The sequence below is a fragment of the Cupressus sempervirens genome, chromosome 1, assembly GCF_028749045.1.
Source record: "Cupressus sempervirens isolate cs-2001-9-10 chromosome 1, ASM2874904v1, whole genome shotgun sequence".
Classification (NCBI taxonomy): Eukaryota; Viridiplantae; Streptophyta; class Pinopsida; order Cupressales; family Cupressaceae; genus Cupressus; species Cupressus sempervirens.
The window spans coordinates 329,973,209-329,988,858 of NC_143118.1; positions in this window are offsets into that span (position 1 = coordinate 329,973,209).

The following is a 15,650-nucleotide window of genomic DNA, read 5'->3' on the forward strand; positions in this document are numbered from 1 at the left end:
ATTGTGCAGAAAATAGATGGGCCCATAGATAAAATCATTTTTGGAAGCATGTCAACAATGGCATGACACTTTTGAGGAAAAAGGATTACGAATAATACATGCTAATTTGAACCTATTGCACCAAATCCAGTCAAATACCGAAAAATTGGTTTCTATTGTGAACTAGGAGTTTAGGCTAATGGATGAAGTAAATACCTGGACCAAAGATTTACAAGCACTTAGATCAATAAAGGGTCAGAGGTACCATATGATAATAGAGGTATAAGCTATAGAGGAGCTTGATAATCTTGATGATTGGATTGAAAATATTATTGGAAATAACAATGGGAAAGTAAGTTTTGGGGGAGGGGGTGAATCAACACTTCAAACTTTTGTCTCTTAAAACATATAACCAACATCCAACTCGTAACTCAACATGTAAATTGAAATAACATAACATGCATCACATCTATAGCATAAAGTAAATAACACATAGCAAAATTAATTGGTTACCTAGAAACCCTCCAATGAGAAGGTAAAAATGGGGTGGGGATGACACCCATAAATCTTCACTACTACAATTGTAAAGTGTGACCTATTATGGCTACAATGTGTTTGATCGTAATATATGATATACCCTATGAAAGGTCTACCCTATTAAAGGGTTAAAAAGGTTGTTAGGTCTCACCTTGTTAGTGGATTTAAACTTACAATAAAAAAAGAACATGTTTAAGAGATTTACAAAAGCCTATTAGGACTACTCGGTTAAGAGATTTTCTCTGTATCACTTGTTACAATGATTTAGTACCATGATCCTTTGGTTAGAAGCTTTCTTCTTGATGTCAAATCTTCTCTTTACTAATTAAACCTTAATCCTCCTGATCAGATATGTCTCCTCTATCCTTCCACTTCTATACTCTATTCTTCTCAAATTGATTCTTAATGTATAGCTTTGTCATAGCCATCTCAACCACCATGAATGCTCTCTCTTCTCTTAGCATTTGTCTCCTTAGAAAAACACAAAATCTTTAGGTTTTTCCTCATTAAATAATCATTGGTGGGAATGGATTAGGTAAGAATCAATAGCTATGGTTGATCCATATTGCTGCCTTAAGCTTCCCTTTTTATGATTGGTTGCATGTATTGCATAGGGTTTACAATATACCTCCATACTTATCTTTCATAATTGTAAAATATGACTATGTTAACCCAAAAATGGTTTACATAGAAGTTTGTGCCATTACAAATAACTATGCCAAAAACTATTCACTCAGCATCCAAAGACTCTAATGCTTAACCTTCAATGTGCTCCTAATGTTGTAGCTCGACTTCTGAATAGCTTGACACTCTCTATTTACTTGGCACTTGAATCACTCAACATGTATAGTCTGCTCGGTACTTGAGTGACTCAGCACTAAATATCCATATTTCTTAGCATGTATTTGCATATAACTCATGCTCAACATGCTTTGATCACTCGACTCACACTGATTGCTTAGCTTGCTCTAATCACTCAGCATACACTATGTACTCAGTTTGCACTGTAATTCTGCTAGATTATGACTAAGTGTTTTTTCACTGCCTTGTCAAAAAAAATTTGAGATTAACAAAGATATCCACAAGTAATAAATTAATGGAGGGATTGCATGAGGAAATCCAATAGATAAAAAGACAAAGATCAAGAGCAATTTTTGGAAGCAAAAAAGTACTATAATGCCACTTTCCTTGAGATTTTTGAGGATGAGCCTAAGATCAAGATTTTTGTGGTGTAATCAGTAGTCCAACAATTTAGAGGAACATTTGAAGAAGGTTTGTTAGAAGATGACATAAGACAAGCATTCAAAAATGAAGAAGCATTTTTGGAAATGGACACCAAGCTTGAATATTTGGCAAGATTGAGAATAGAGATCAATAATTACTGATAGATAGTAAAGAATAAGTATGATGCTTTAGATTTAACGAAAGAAAGTCAAGTAGTAGAGATGATAGAGATATTCAAGAATAAGCATCCAGACATCGATTTGTGATAGAGGAGAAGAAAATTGAGATGCTAGAAATTCAATGTTGACACTTAGAAGATTTTTTGGTTTTTTAGAACCTGTCACCAAGGTGTTCTTTTTACAAAGGTGTGCTGACAATTTCGAAGAAGTGGTGTGCTAACAGTTAACTACTAGTTTCTATGTGAGAGCATTCCATTCACTGGAAACACATTTTGATGATAGTTCAACTCCTAGAAACATCTAAAGAAGGCCAAGCTTTCATTTTTAGAGCTTCCAGAGACTTCTAGATCATCTCACATCTTCCTTCTTCTTTTCTTCTTATTATTTCATTCATTTTGTGTCATGTAAAGGCTCATGCACCCATTAATAGCTATAAACAAGGGTGGAGACCTACTTAGCACCATTTAGAGAGTCAATTTGTATATAATTAGATTTGTTTTATTAGTTTTTAGCATGAGTTTGCATTAGAAGAGCTCTCACTCCTAACACAAATGCAGGAGATGATTTCTTATAAATACATGGATATAATATATACTCTAGGCCATTATTTTGATGCAATAATATTTACTATTTGTGCTCTCATTTTGAGTATAGTAAATCTTTTCAAAGTGTGTTATTTTTGTGAATGCATGCTCATGAATTATAATCGAGCTAGTAGTTTTATTGTGTTTCTATGATTGTGTGATCTTTTAGTTAGAGAGTTTTCCTTGGGTTAAGAAATTTTGCTATTGTGACGAATTAGAGAAAGGATCATCTTTGTTCTTACATAGTGTCTTGTCTTGTGTAAGTGCACTCTCCATGGCCTTGTGATTTGATGAAATGTGAATTTTTTCAATTATTATTGAAGTTCCCATCTATGATTGTATCAGTAGAGTTGAGGAAGAGCTACTTCTAATTTCATTGGTCTAATCCTTTTGATAATTTAATTCATAGACGTGTTGTTGCTTTGGCTTATGTCCATTAGGAATTTCCCTTTCAGTTATTTTCTTTAATATCTGGTTACTCTTTCTTCGCATTTACTTTTCAAACACTTGGTTAAAATGAGAATTCATATAGTTGCATTGATAAATTGCATTCATTATAAAATATAAAATATAAAATAATATCTCTTTTGTGGTTATTTCTTAGAAATCAACAGGTTCTGTAAGATTGGTTTGAACCAACAAAGACCTCCTCATGCACATACACATTTATCTTCAATTGAGTTACCCAGTCATTTGAAAAACCCACCCAAAACCTTGGAGTTGGTCCTCAATCATCTTTTCAAGAGATGGGTTCAAAAGGATCCCTTCCATTCAATATTGTACAAAATGACAACTCAACATATCCATATTTGTGTTGGCTTCCATGTGTAACTTTAGCAAGGTGGTTGGTGAGTGCTCCCTTGGTTATTTTCACTACCATACCTATGTTAGGTAGGCAAGATAACTGTAGGAGGATCAACCTTAGGAAGGCCAAGCTCCAAAATATTTTCTGCCTTATATTTCTATAAGATAAATAAATATGATTGAGATGGGTAGGTGGTTTTTGAAGGAGAGATGGCCAATATAAATTTATCTCAATACAATCTCAAGGATGTGTGGGTTTATAAAGTGAATGATTAATGGTGATAAATTCTCCATGATGGGGATATTTTGATACACTTATGAATAGGATAACCTACATCTTGCATAAACAAGAAACATAAAATACCAAGCTTAACTTAAAGTTGATTGAAAGTAGGAATGTAAACAAATGTAGTATGCAAAACCTTACCAGAAAGAGTCACATGAAGATTGATAAAACCTTGAGAGAAATAAATAAAACCATTAAAAGTTTTAATACAAATATCATATGTGTCATATATTTCCTTATACAACCCTTTATGAAAAAGATTCTCTTCAGTGATAACATTCACAGAGGAAGAAGGATTAATCAAAACATCATATGAAGGGGTATGAGAAAACCTAGTACTAATGTAAAGAGAAACATTAGATTCTTTAAACATACTATAATGATCATAGGGGATATGAAGTGAAGTTTTAGGTTCAGGTGAAGGTAAAAATGAAGCTTGAGGTTGAGACTCAACATAATTAGCTTCTTCTACCTTATCACCATAATTGATATTAGTGAAATAAGAATAAGGTTGATTAATGACATTTATTGAATGTTAAGGAAAAGGATTAGTGTAAATTTTCAAATTTTGATTAGGAGGTGCTACAAATATAATGGTAATATTAACCTTAGCATCAAAAATAAAGTATTAGAATCAATAAGATCTTGAATATCATTCTTCAAAGAACAACACTTTTGAGTATCATGACCAGGTTGATGACGGTATTGACAAAAACCATTTTAATCAAATGACTTAGTCATTGGTTTTCTACTTTGAATAGGATAGATAGAAGGAAGTTTATGAAAGATATAATTAATAAAAAATTTCATCATCATAAGAAAAGGTTGTAAATTTAGATATAGTAGTCACTTGATCATCAAATGTGTTTATTGATTTTAATGTAGATGGTACACATAGAGACTTGTTTTGATGAGTGATAGTTCTACTCTTATTATAATAACAAAATATATTGGAGTGGTTCTCTCAAGATGGCTCACTTGAAATTGATAATGGTGAAGCACTGCATAAAGACATGAAAAGAAAGTATATTCAGTAACGAGAATAGTGTCTCTAATATAATTTTGAAAATTAGAAATAAAAATGCATTGAATATCATGATTGGAAAAATGATAATATATTTGAGCATACAAATGTTTGAATCTAACAATGAGTTCACTAATTTTTTCTTTAACATTTTTTTTATAACGGACCAAATTAGTCAAAGAAATTTGAGGACCAATATTTTGAAATTTTTGAATGAAAGTGTAGGCAAGTATTTTAAAAGAATGAATATAATAAAGGGGTAACGAGAAATACTATTGAAAATATTTGACCCTAAGAGTACATGTCAAAAAATTATCTATAAGCCTATAGTCATGAACAAAATTACTACATATAGTTTGGAAAGCCCTAACATGAATTAGAGGTTTGTCCTTACCATTATAAGTATCAAGAGGAGGTATCTCAACATGTTACAAGATAACAAAATGAAGAATTCCTAAGGAAAGAGAATAAGAAATGTCACATATAGGGATGATGTACTTATATTGAGTGAATTGAACCGCTTGTTGTTGCAAAGTGGTGATAGTTTGAACCAAGCTACTAATGATATGATTAGACGATGTAATAGAAGATATAGACATATTGGCTGTATTAGAATTATTTTCTTAGGAAGTGAAATGGGGGATAATGAATTTAACTATATAAATTATTTGAAAAATGCAAAAGGATAAAGGGATGTCTATTTTGAACCCAAATTATAACAAGAAAGTAAGCAAGAAATTTTTCTTTCATGCAATGTATATTTGATCAAAGTTGTATAAAAGTGAATGTGAGATTGAAATAATTGTTTAGATGAGGAGTGTAAGATAGATCTAGGTGCTAAATATATACAATCAACCCAATGAAGATATGGAAATAAGTCTAGACTTAAATGTTAAATGAATGATAAAATAATCACCTAGAAATCTGCAAGATACTATACCTTTTTTCTCTAAAGATTGTAAGTTTCAACCTATGATAGAACTTCTGATTGTGGATTTGAGATCACAATAGAAAACCCATTAAATTTTATTTTTCTTAGACCTCTAGGAAGATGTTGACTTGGTGGTAAAATTTCTAGATACTTTTTGGGAAAATGGACATGTTTTTGATATACAATGGCAAAGTTGATCCAACTTCTTTGGAAATGTTTTTAGTAGTTTCCAAATCTATGGTCATAATTCAACTATTGTGCTATTACACACCATAAGACTTGTTTCTTTTTGGTTTTATGAGGGATTGCCTTGATTTGGCCCTAGATTGAGGAATTTTCCTTGAAATTCAAATGTAAAACATGTAAGGAAATAAAGACAAATGTAAGTATTCACCTTGCTTGAAGAAACCTTTATCAATAAGTATTTACAATGCTTGTGTGTTGCCAATATTGAATTTGAAATAAAGGATGTAGGATATCTTCAAAAATGCAATGGATCCATCAAAACCACATCAAGAATCTATAGATGTAAATGCATATACATTAAGAAGATGATGAATTCCTCAACGTAGATCTCCTTCCTTTATGGTAAAAAAAAGTTCAATCTTGAAGAGGAAAAGCTCACAAAGGATCCTTGAATATTTGGATGCCTTGAATGCTTGGTGAAAATCTACTTGCTTGAATTATCGAGAATTTCTTGTGATTAATTTATTTCTAGTTGATGTGAAAATGAGGCACCAAGGATTCCTTTTATACCAATTTTTGAGAGAAAAAAAAAACAAGCTGACATAGTCATCTAGTTTTCTAATTCATAACCTTGAGACAAAACTAGCCTCAAGATTCAAAATCCCCCAAGAAAAGGTTGACCTAGTCTAGAATATGTCAATCTGGGTCAACCTATACTAGGGTTGGCATGTAAGGAGCTAACCTTGAGGTCTTAGATAATGAATTCGCAAAAATGGAAGATGTGAGACAGAATAGGAAAAAGAGTTGATTAGGAACAAATCCATCCACATGCCATAAGGTCACTAAAGGGATGGAGATAAAAGGTATTAAATGATGATTGCTTCCATTTTAAGATGATGCAACAATTAAATCAACATTTTCATTTAATAAACATTGAAATAATTATGAAATCCTAAATGCATAGACTCACCCATTGATCTAATTACATAATTTACTATGAAATCTATATTTACCAACATGTACCCAAGGGATGGTAAAATATAAATAATTAAGTATCTACCTCACCCATACAAGGATGAAATTGGTTTAGTATGAAATGTCAAAGTCACTATCTCCTAGTGCCAGTGCCAAGGATATAACTGCACACTCAATTTTTGCAACTCGGGATGATCATACCTAGTACTTATTCAATAAATAAGAAAAAATCAAGTGCAAATGTTCAATATATAAATAGATGAAGCATATAAAACACATAATCATAGTTGAAGAAGAAAAATAAACTATATATATCTCACAAGAAAGTGACTAAAGCTCCATTCCCACTTCATACCAATAGCAAAAATGCAAAGTAGTGGTGTAATACTTCATACACACCATATAATCATATAATATTGATTGAATTAAAATATTTAAATACATATTATAAGTCTATTTGATCACACATTAACTTAAAGTGAATGAAAAATATCCACAATATAAAGGAACAACAATTCCAAATCCAAATGAATATCCTTTAGACATAACTCATAATCTACACCTAAATACAACTATTTTCTTGATTATTCTAAGCATATATCAAGGGAATTAAATATCCAAAATATTAAACAACATAAATGACACAAAAAATCATAAAACCACATAACTATCATCATGAAAAAAGAAAAAAGAAGTCTCAAATTAAAGGTACAATAGATAATATCATAAGACATCATCATATATATATGATAAAAATACTACTAACAACATAATCTAACATATAAGTTGACACTATTGTAAGAACTAGAATATGGTGTAGTAGTCACATGTACCACATATTGGAGACATTTTTCATATCTCATGGGTACTTAAAGGATACCATCATGATACCATATAAATCTAGGTATCCATTGTCATATGCCTTAGTGAAACCATCAAACACATTGTAAGTCTCATAAGAGAGACATAAAGCATAACCAAATTGGTAATATAACAACATACGTCAAATCACCCCAATTGCATGGATAGCTCATGGGTCCCAACAAGATTACTCATAAGGAATCAACATCAAGGAAACATCCCTCAAGATGACATAAAAAATGAAAATAAGAGAGATACTACAATAGTTGCAATGTTGATGTAGAATTAATGTTCAACTGCATTTGAAAGAGGAAAATTGAGAAACTCAAAGAGATTATATTCCACACATGATAAGGGGATGCTATTAATTATGTATAAATAAGAAAATTTTAGAAAAATACCTAATGGGATCCTTGTGGCTTGGACGTATCACAATAGCCTGAAGTAGTTTCTGGAGGAAAAATGACCTAAATGAGTAGTAACATAAGTGTGTATGCAAGATTTAGATTTATGAATTCAATGTTGAGTATATAAAGGGAAAGAATAATATTTTTTATTCTTTATCCATAAGACTAGCACCACACTCCCTCATTGAGATTTTAGTCAATTCAAAATATTAATTATTGTCAGAATATCTAATGAATACATTGCTATGATTTGGTTGATGGAAAAGCATAAGATAATGCATATTCAATAATGAATAGTATAATTTACTACAAGAAGATAATCTATATTGTACCAAATTCCAAGTTGAAGGCCAAGGTTTTGAGAACACTACACAATGTAGCTTTAGAAGGGCACCTAGGTTTCTTGAAAACCTATCACTAGATTTGTGAGAGATCGAACTAGAAAGGAGTGAAAATTATGTGCTACAATAATATAGAGAGTATTTGACTTTCCAATTTAGAAAGTTAGAACATGCTTTCCCTGTAGGCCTTCTACAACCACTTTTGGCACCTGAGAAATAGTAAGAAAGGATATTAACAAATTTTATCATGGGTCTTCCACAATTTTATGGGAAATATTATATCTTTGTGGTGTATAGGTTGACAAAGTAAAAATATTTCTTCATCTTTGCTATAGATTATTCAACACATCTAGTGGTTTATTATTTTTTTTAAGAGAAGTATTTAGGTTGAATTATCTTCCTAATACCATAGTTAGTGATCGATACATAAATTTTTTTACTATATTTTGGTAGAAGTTAGTCTGACTGACATGTACATAATTGATAACAAGTACCAACTACCACCTTTAAACATATAGATGAATACAAATTGTTAATAAGTGGGTTGATGTCTATTATAGAAATTATGTTTCAAACAAAACAAGCTTGGAAGACCATAGTCAGTAATCAAGACATAAAATTTGTTAGTATACTTTGGTAGAAGTTATTCCAATTGAAAAGTACATAAATTATAACAAGCACCAACTACCACCCTTAAACAGATGGATGAATTAGAATTGTTAATAAGTGAGTTGATGTCTATTATAGAAATTATATTTCTAACAAAATAACAAGCTTGGATTACATGACTTCAATTTGATGAGCATTTTTACAATACCACATATCACATGTCCATTGACACATTACCTTTTAGAGAACTCTATGGATATGATTCATTATCATTAATGGATTTAGCATTTGATGATAATAAGGCATCTCATGCAAAGGATGCAATTTGGATATATTAGGATATTCTTAGGACACTAAAAATTACCATCCAACATCCATAGAATCAACAAAAAAGTATGAAAACAAACAAAGAATTGAGAGAGCATTTCAAGTTTAGGACTTGATTTTCTTTCTCCTAGACATATGCATGTAGTTGTCATTAAAGAGTAGTGGTGCAAAAAAATTGAAGAAATTTTTTTATGGGCCTTACAAAATTCCCAAGATGATTGATGAGGTTGCATATAAGTTGTAGCTTCTTGAAAGAAGTAAAAGTCATAACATTTTCCATTTTTCTTGAAGAAGGCATTGGATCAACATACTGTCACCTCTCTAGAGCTACCATTGTTAGATGAAGAAGGAAAGTTATAATTAATGCATGAAGGTACTACTAATTAGACAGAGGAATTTGAGAAATAAGATGGTTTGAGGATATCTTATAAATGAAAGATTTATTAGATGAGGATGAAGCCTATGAAGGAGAACAAATTTTACAACATCCTAACATGTGATTTCTTGAGGACAAATAATCCTAAAAAAGGACAATAATGTCCCCTTTCATATAACAACAATTGGAAGTGAATTTTTCTAATCATATTCATTTCCAAAACTAGATAAATATTGAATAAATAGGAGATAAGTAAATATTTAAGTATCAGCCTAAGAATCTAAAGTTCGTTAGAATATATTTAATTACTCATAAAATGTTGGGACCACATTTTAATTGTAACACTAGTACTTTGAAAAAAAGAGGTGCAATGGTTATGTCAATAGTAAATATATCTTGAATAATTGAGACTTTCCTCATAAGTCTCTTAAGGTGATAATTATAGCTATAGATAGGATTGTAGACAAAATCTATTTTTTTTGAAAATTTTAAGCTTAATATAACACCCATAACTCTTAACCATAATTTTATAATTTATTCTAACACTAATTGAACCATACCCCTAACATTATCTTTAATCTAAGTTATATCCAAGAAACTTCAAATTGAATTCTAATTGAGCCCTATTACAAAAGTTTCCTGCATTCAATTGTAATCCTAAACCCTAAAGTTTAACTTACAATGATAATTTTATTCTTGGAATTGATTTTTTTCCAAATACTTCCAAATCTTTTCATACTATTTAAATTTATTTTTTTCTTATTTGAATATTGCTGAAGAAGTTCTTATTGATATTGCTTTTTCTTTGTCTAAGGTTTCAAATTCATTTTCTTCATCTTCTCCTCTTCCTCTCCTTCTTATTTGGATTCTTTTTCTTCTTCCACTTTGTGTCACCCTTTTCATCGTTCTTTGTCTTCTCCTTCTCTTTCACCTCTCATTGTTTCTTCTCCTTCTCCTTATTTTCCTTCTCCTTACCCTCCTCCTCCTCCTCCTCATATTTCTCTCTCACTATTTAGTCCTCTTCATACAATGAAAATGACATTCTTCATAATCCATATTTGAGACAAATTTTGGTCATAAGATAATGTCAAAATTTCAATCATACAAATACGAGAGAGAAGGTTGAAAACAAAATACAAAAAAAAAAACCCTAACTCTTAAAGTAAATCTTACAATTAGTAGTTATTTTCCATAATGATGCAAAAAATTTATAGACTAAAATTTCTTACCCACATTAGAATCATCAACCTATATAGAAACAAACACAACAAAAAAATATCTGAGGAGGAGTAGAAGCCCTAAGAATAACTCAATGCTAGAAAAAAGATTTAGCATGAGGAAGAGAACAAAAGCTCTCATTGCAATGCAAAAAAAAATTGCCCCAACACCACCATCCAAAAACATAAGATTCCACCACCATGAAAACATAAGATCTCACTACCACTAAAAATAATCATTTGGATAATATTTTTATTTATTTAAAAAATCTTAAGTACAATTTGTATTATAATACTATTTTATTTTAATTAAGTATTTTATGAATCTAAGCTATATATGAATCTTAAAATTAAGAGGACAAACAATATAATCATAAAATGACAGCTCAACAAGTTCGAACATTGAAAGATTTTGTTCTTAGTTACCTTAAATCTATCAAATTATAATATATTTTACAACTCAAAAGTAAGCTAACATTAAATCCAAAAAGTCTATGCAATAAAAAAACCAACTTTACTTCAATTAAACAAATTATAAACAAATTTAGGTGGTATGTTTGTAGTGGATATGCACATGAATGTTTCTATAAATGTGAAACATTTTGGAAGACATGAGATAAAGACAAAAAATGAAATAGTACTTCTTTAATAATTACAAATATAAGTAATTTTCAAATTATATATACTTTTGAAATCTTGAATTAGTTATTGTTATTATTTTTTAATTAATGTTTTTAATGTGTGAAGTTCAAGTTGACTTGAACCCAAAACCTCCCACATGAGAGGTTTACAAGTTACTGTTGCATTGTAGGCTCTTTCTTAATAATTCAAATTATTATTAAAAAATTATATTATTACAAAAATTACATAATTACGTTGCTTATTATTGATTTGAAACCAGAAATATGAAGACCCTAAAATATAAACTCTACATTTCTATAATATTTTGTATATTCTAAAATATCATTTTTTGAATTTTTTATAATGATTAAAATAAATTTGAATAACTAGAAAAATTATATTTATTTAAGAAAAAAATCATTTAAAAAGAAAATTCTTTAGACACCTTACTAGAAAATTCATTTGGCTAGTTTAAAAAACAAGAGCTCTAGGAAGCTCGAGTTATTCCCTTGTGTAAGAGTTGGAAGATAAAAATGCAAAGCTCAATGTTATAATTGGAAACTTCTATAAATGGAACCCTTTGAGTCATCCTTCATAATTCTCAATGTTTATGATCCCTTATCTACTATAGAGAAGTAGAGGCTCTGGATTGAATTGATGAGACTTATGCAAAATATAGTTGATTAACTCTCTATTATGGGTGGTAAGCTTAATGCTATCACTTCTTCTTTTGAAAAACAAGGCAGTATCTGCCCCTGATAGACAATAATAGATTACTTCTTTGCTTTTATCAATGGAAATAATTTATTGCACATCAAACCTATATTTGATCAATTCACATGGATCAACAAAACAAATGATTTCCTATGAATTATGAAAAGATTGGACATGTTCCTTGTAATGCACTATTAGAAGCTTTTAAATTATGATTTTTTGTGGCTTTACAACACATGCCCCATTTTCAAGTCAAAAATTAGGGACTCCTTTTTCTTTTAGGGCAAAGGATTCCACTCTCCAGAAAGGGGCCTCTAGTTGAGCCCCTTGATGGGTGGGTCCCCCTATGGGTCTTGATCAGTCTAGGATGCCCATTTGATCAACATTGAATGAAGTGGGAGAGCTAGGAAATCCAATTTTACTAAGTCAAAAATAGGTGTGCACATGCTATAGGGGGTACACTTAGTGTGCTCAACATAAATCACCCAAGGGGCACAAATGCATACTTGTGCACCCTCAGAGGTGCGCAACACTCCTGTAAATATGGGATCCCCCCCACATTATGCTCATTCTACATTTTGCATCTCCCTATGCCATACCTTTGCACTTGTCAATGTGCACTTCTTCCAAGACCCCAAGGTAAATTTAGGGTGCACATGCACACATGTACACCTACACAAGGTGTGCATGGTGTGATACCATGCCTAAAATATCTTAAGCCCCTTATTCACCCCAAAAAAATAGCAAGTGCACCTACACACATGCACTACTACACATATGTGCACTTTAAGACACTATAGGGTCATGGTGTGCACCATTCACACTTGTGCAAGGTGCACATGTGTACTTTTTAGGCCTTGTGTCAAGTTAGTTATTTTTTTAGCTTTCATCATTTTTTTCTTGTCCAGTTGTGCTAGTTAGTAACTTTTGATTTCATTCTTCCAACATTGATATAATGACATGTGTCTCTTGTGCAGGTAAAAATATAATCTTCATTTTCCTCTATGGTAGTAAAGATCACACCAAAATTAGTCACATTGAAGTTTCAAGGTGCACTAAAAAAATCACGATTCATAGAAAAACATTTAGAGGTTCAGGATATAGAGATGGGACACATAGATTGGAACACATTCATGGTGCTATGTAAAAAACTAATGGAGATATTAGAGATGATTTCATCATTAATCTTAAGAGGATTAGTGAATGTAGCTTCCCATCCACTATCTATACAATCCTTGGAACTGTTCATGACCTTAGCTCACCATTATGTGCCAGAAGAGAAGGTTGTGAGAAACATCACAAGGGAGATGGTCAAAGACATACACCCCAAAAAAATTGAGAAGGTTGTTCACTTATTGCATGTAGATCAATTCAAGAAAATAACCTATGACATAGTAGATAGGTGGTACATCGAGCAAGAATAGGAAGTGAAATAAATTGTGCAAGAGAAGTACCTTCTTTTTTGATCACATGTTAATAGAAGAGATAGAAAGGTTGACATGGCTCAAGGGTATATGATAGATGGCATTGGATACAACATAGTCCTCTTTAATAGATTCATAGGGTTTCTCATAGCCATTCAACTAGAAACATGGGTGGTTCATTTCAAAAAAACCATAAAGAGGAGAGGATGGTCAATTGATTGGGAAGAAATCATTAGCAACAACTTGGATAGAAAACTCATTTTAGTGAAGTCTAACCCTCAGTTCTAGTAGCCAGGCTGATAAATTACCCAAGGTTAGTGAAGAAGGGAAGAATTCAAGATGCTAATACTTGGTCCTACATAGTGTATCCCCAGTTGGTAGGGAAGAAGCTCCCATTCAAAATCCTAGAAGAATGATTGGTGAATGATGGTTTTGTCTTGGCTATAATCTGGTTCATTGAAGGGGACTATGCAAAGAGATTATCTATGGAAGTTATTTCCCAAGTAGCACAAGTGGCTTCTTACTTCATCTAGTTCAACACATTTACATATATCTCAATAATAGTTACCCTCCTATGTCCAAAGAATCTTCCTTGCTATCCATTGGATAGGTTTATGCTATTAGAGATAGCTAGGAAATTGGCCTCTACCTATGATGGCATGAGAAAGAAGCATAAGAAGAGTGTTAGAAAGTAAAGTACACCAAGATAAATGAGAGGGGAGGGGTGAATCAGTTATCACATTAAAACAACTTTTATCAACATTATTAAACCTTAAACATGTGACCAATAGCAATAACCATAAGAAAAAGCACATAGACAATAACACTAGATATGTTAACTAGGGAAACCTTGATCATAGGGAAAACCTCGATGGGGATGGTACTCACAAAATGATGTACTAATATTAAAGTTTTGTGTAAAAGGATGGACCTTGTTAGGAGCTAATGAAATACATTCAATACATATTAGTCCCTATTAGGAGACTTTTTATCCCTGTGAGGAGATTCCAACATTGTTAGGAGTTGTAAAAGGTAGATGGACCCATTATCCAAATAGCTTCAAGGGAAAGACCACCAAACTTAGTGTCCAACTAGCCTTTATATTATTCCTTTTAGAATAATAGAAATGCAACTTGAACTTAGGATTTGTCCTCTTAATATTCTAATACCACACCAAATACTTCTCAAATCTCAATACTAGATCTCCAACTTCACATAATAATGATACCTTTGACTACTTACTCATATTTACCAATCTTCCCAAATATAATACAATTCACTTACATCTCATGCATCAAATCACAAGGAAAATAACCTTTCTTTATACCATGTCCTCAAAATAGTTCATTGAGTTGACCTTGAGGATTTTCCAATTACAATTATAATAGGACTTCAATAAGATAATACAATTCAATACATCTTTTCATTATTTCAAAATATTGTCGGCCCACAATCTTCAAAAATTCTCACATGTACAACCTTGGACTTCATGTACTTGTTGAGATCATCATTAGGCTATCTTATGATATCATTTAACTACACTCATCAAGATTCTATCCTTGTTAGGAGATATAATCTGAACACTAGAAACCACTTCCTAGGTACTCAGTTTGTACACTATCTTTTGTAAACCACAAATAACTTTTACATGTATTCAAATTTCTATATGTACACTTGTCTACATCATCAAGACATACTATAGAACATATTCTCAACTATACTTAATCTTATCATCAATAGTAGATCTATATGACCTCATTCTCTATCTACTACTTTGTCAATCTTCTTAGTATGTTGACATCACTCACAAACATAGTCATGAATGCAAAAGACAATCATGCTTATTTTCTCTCCACTACTCCAACAATGCTAGAATACTACCCCATAGGAATATCATTGACATTCATGGTAACAAAGACATGGGTGTGTCCTATCACCACTAGAGCTTCCGAGGTCAAGTAAAAGAGGGATATAGCCACATATGAGATTGAATGGGATTAGTATCCCTTAGATGACTATTCAGTGTTGTGACCCTACTTAGAAA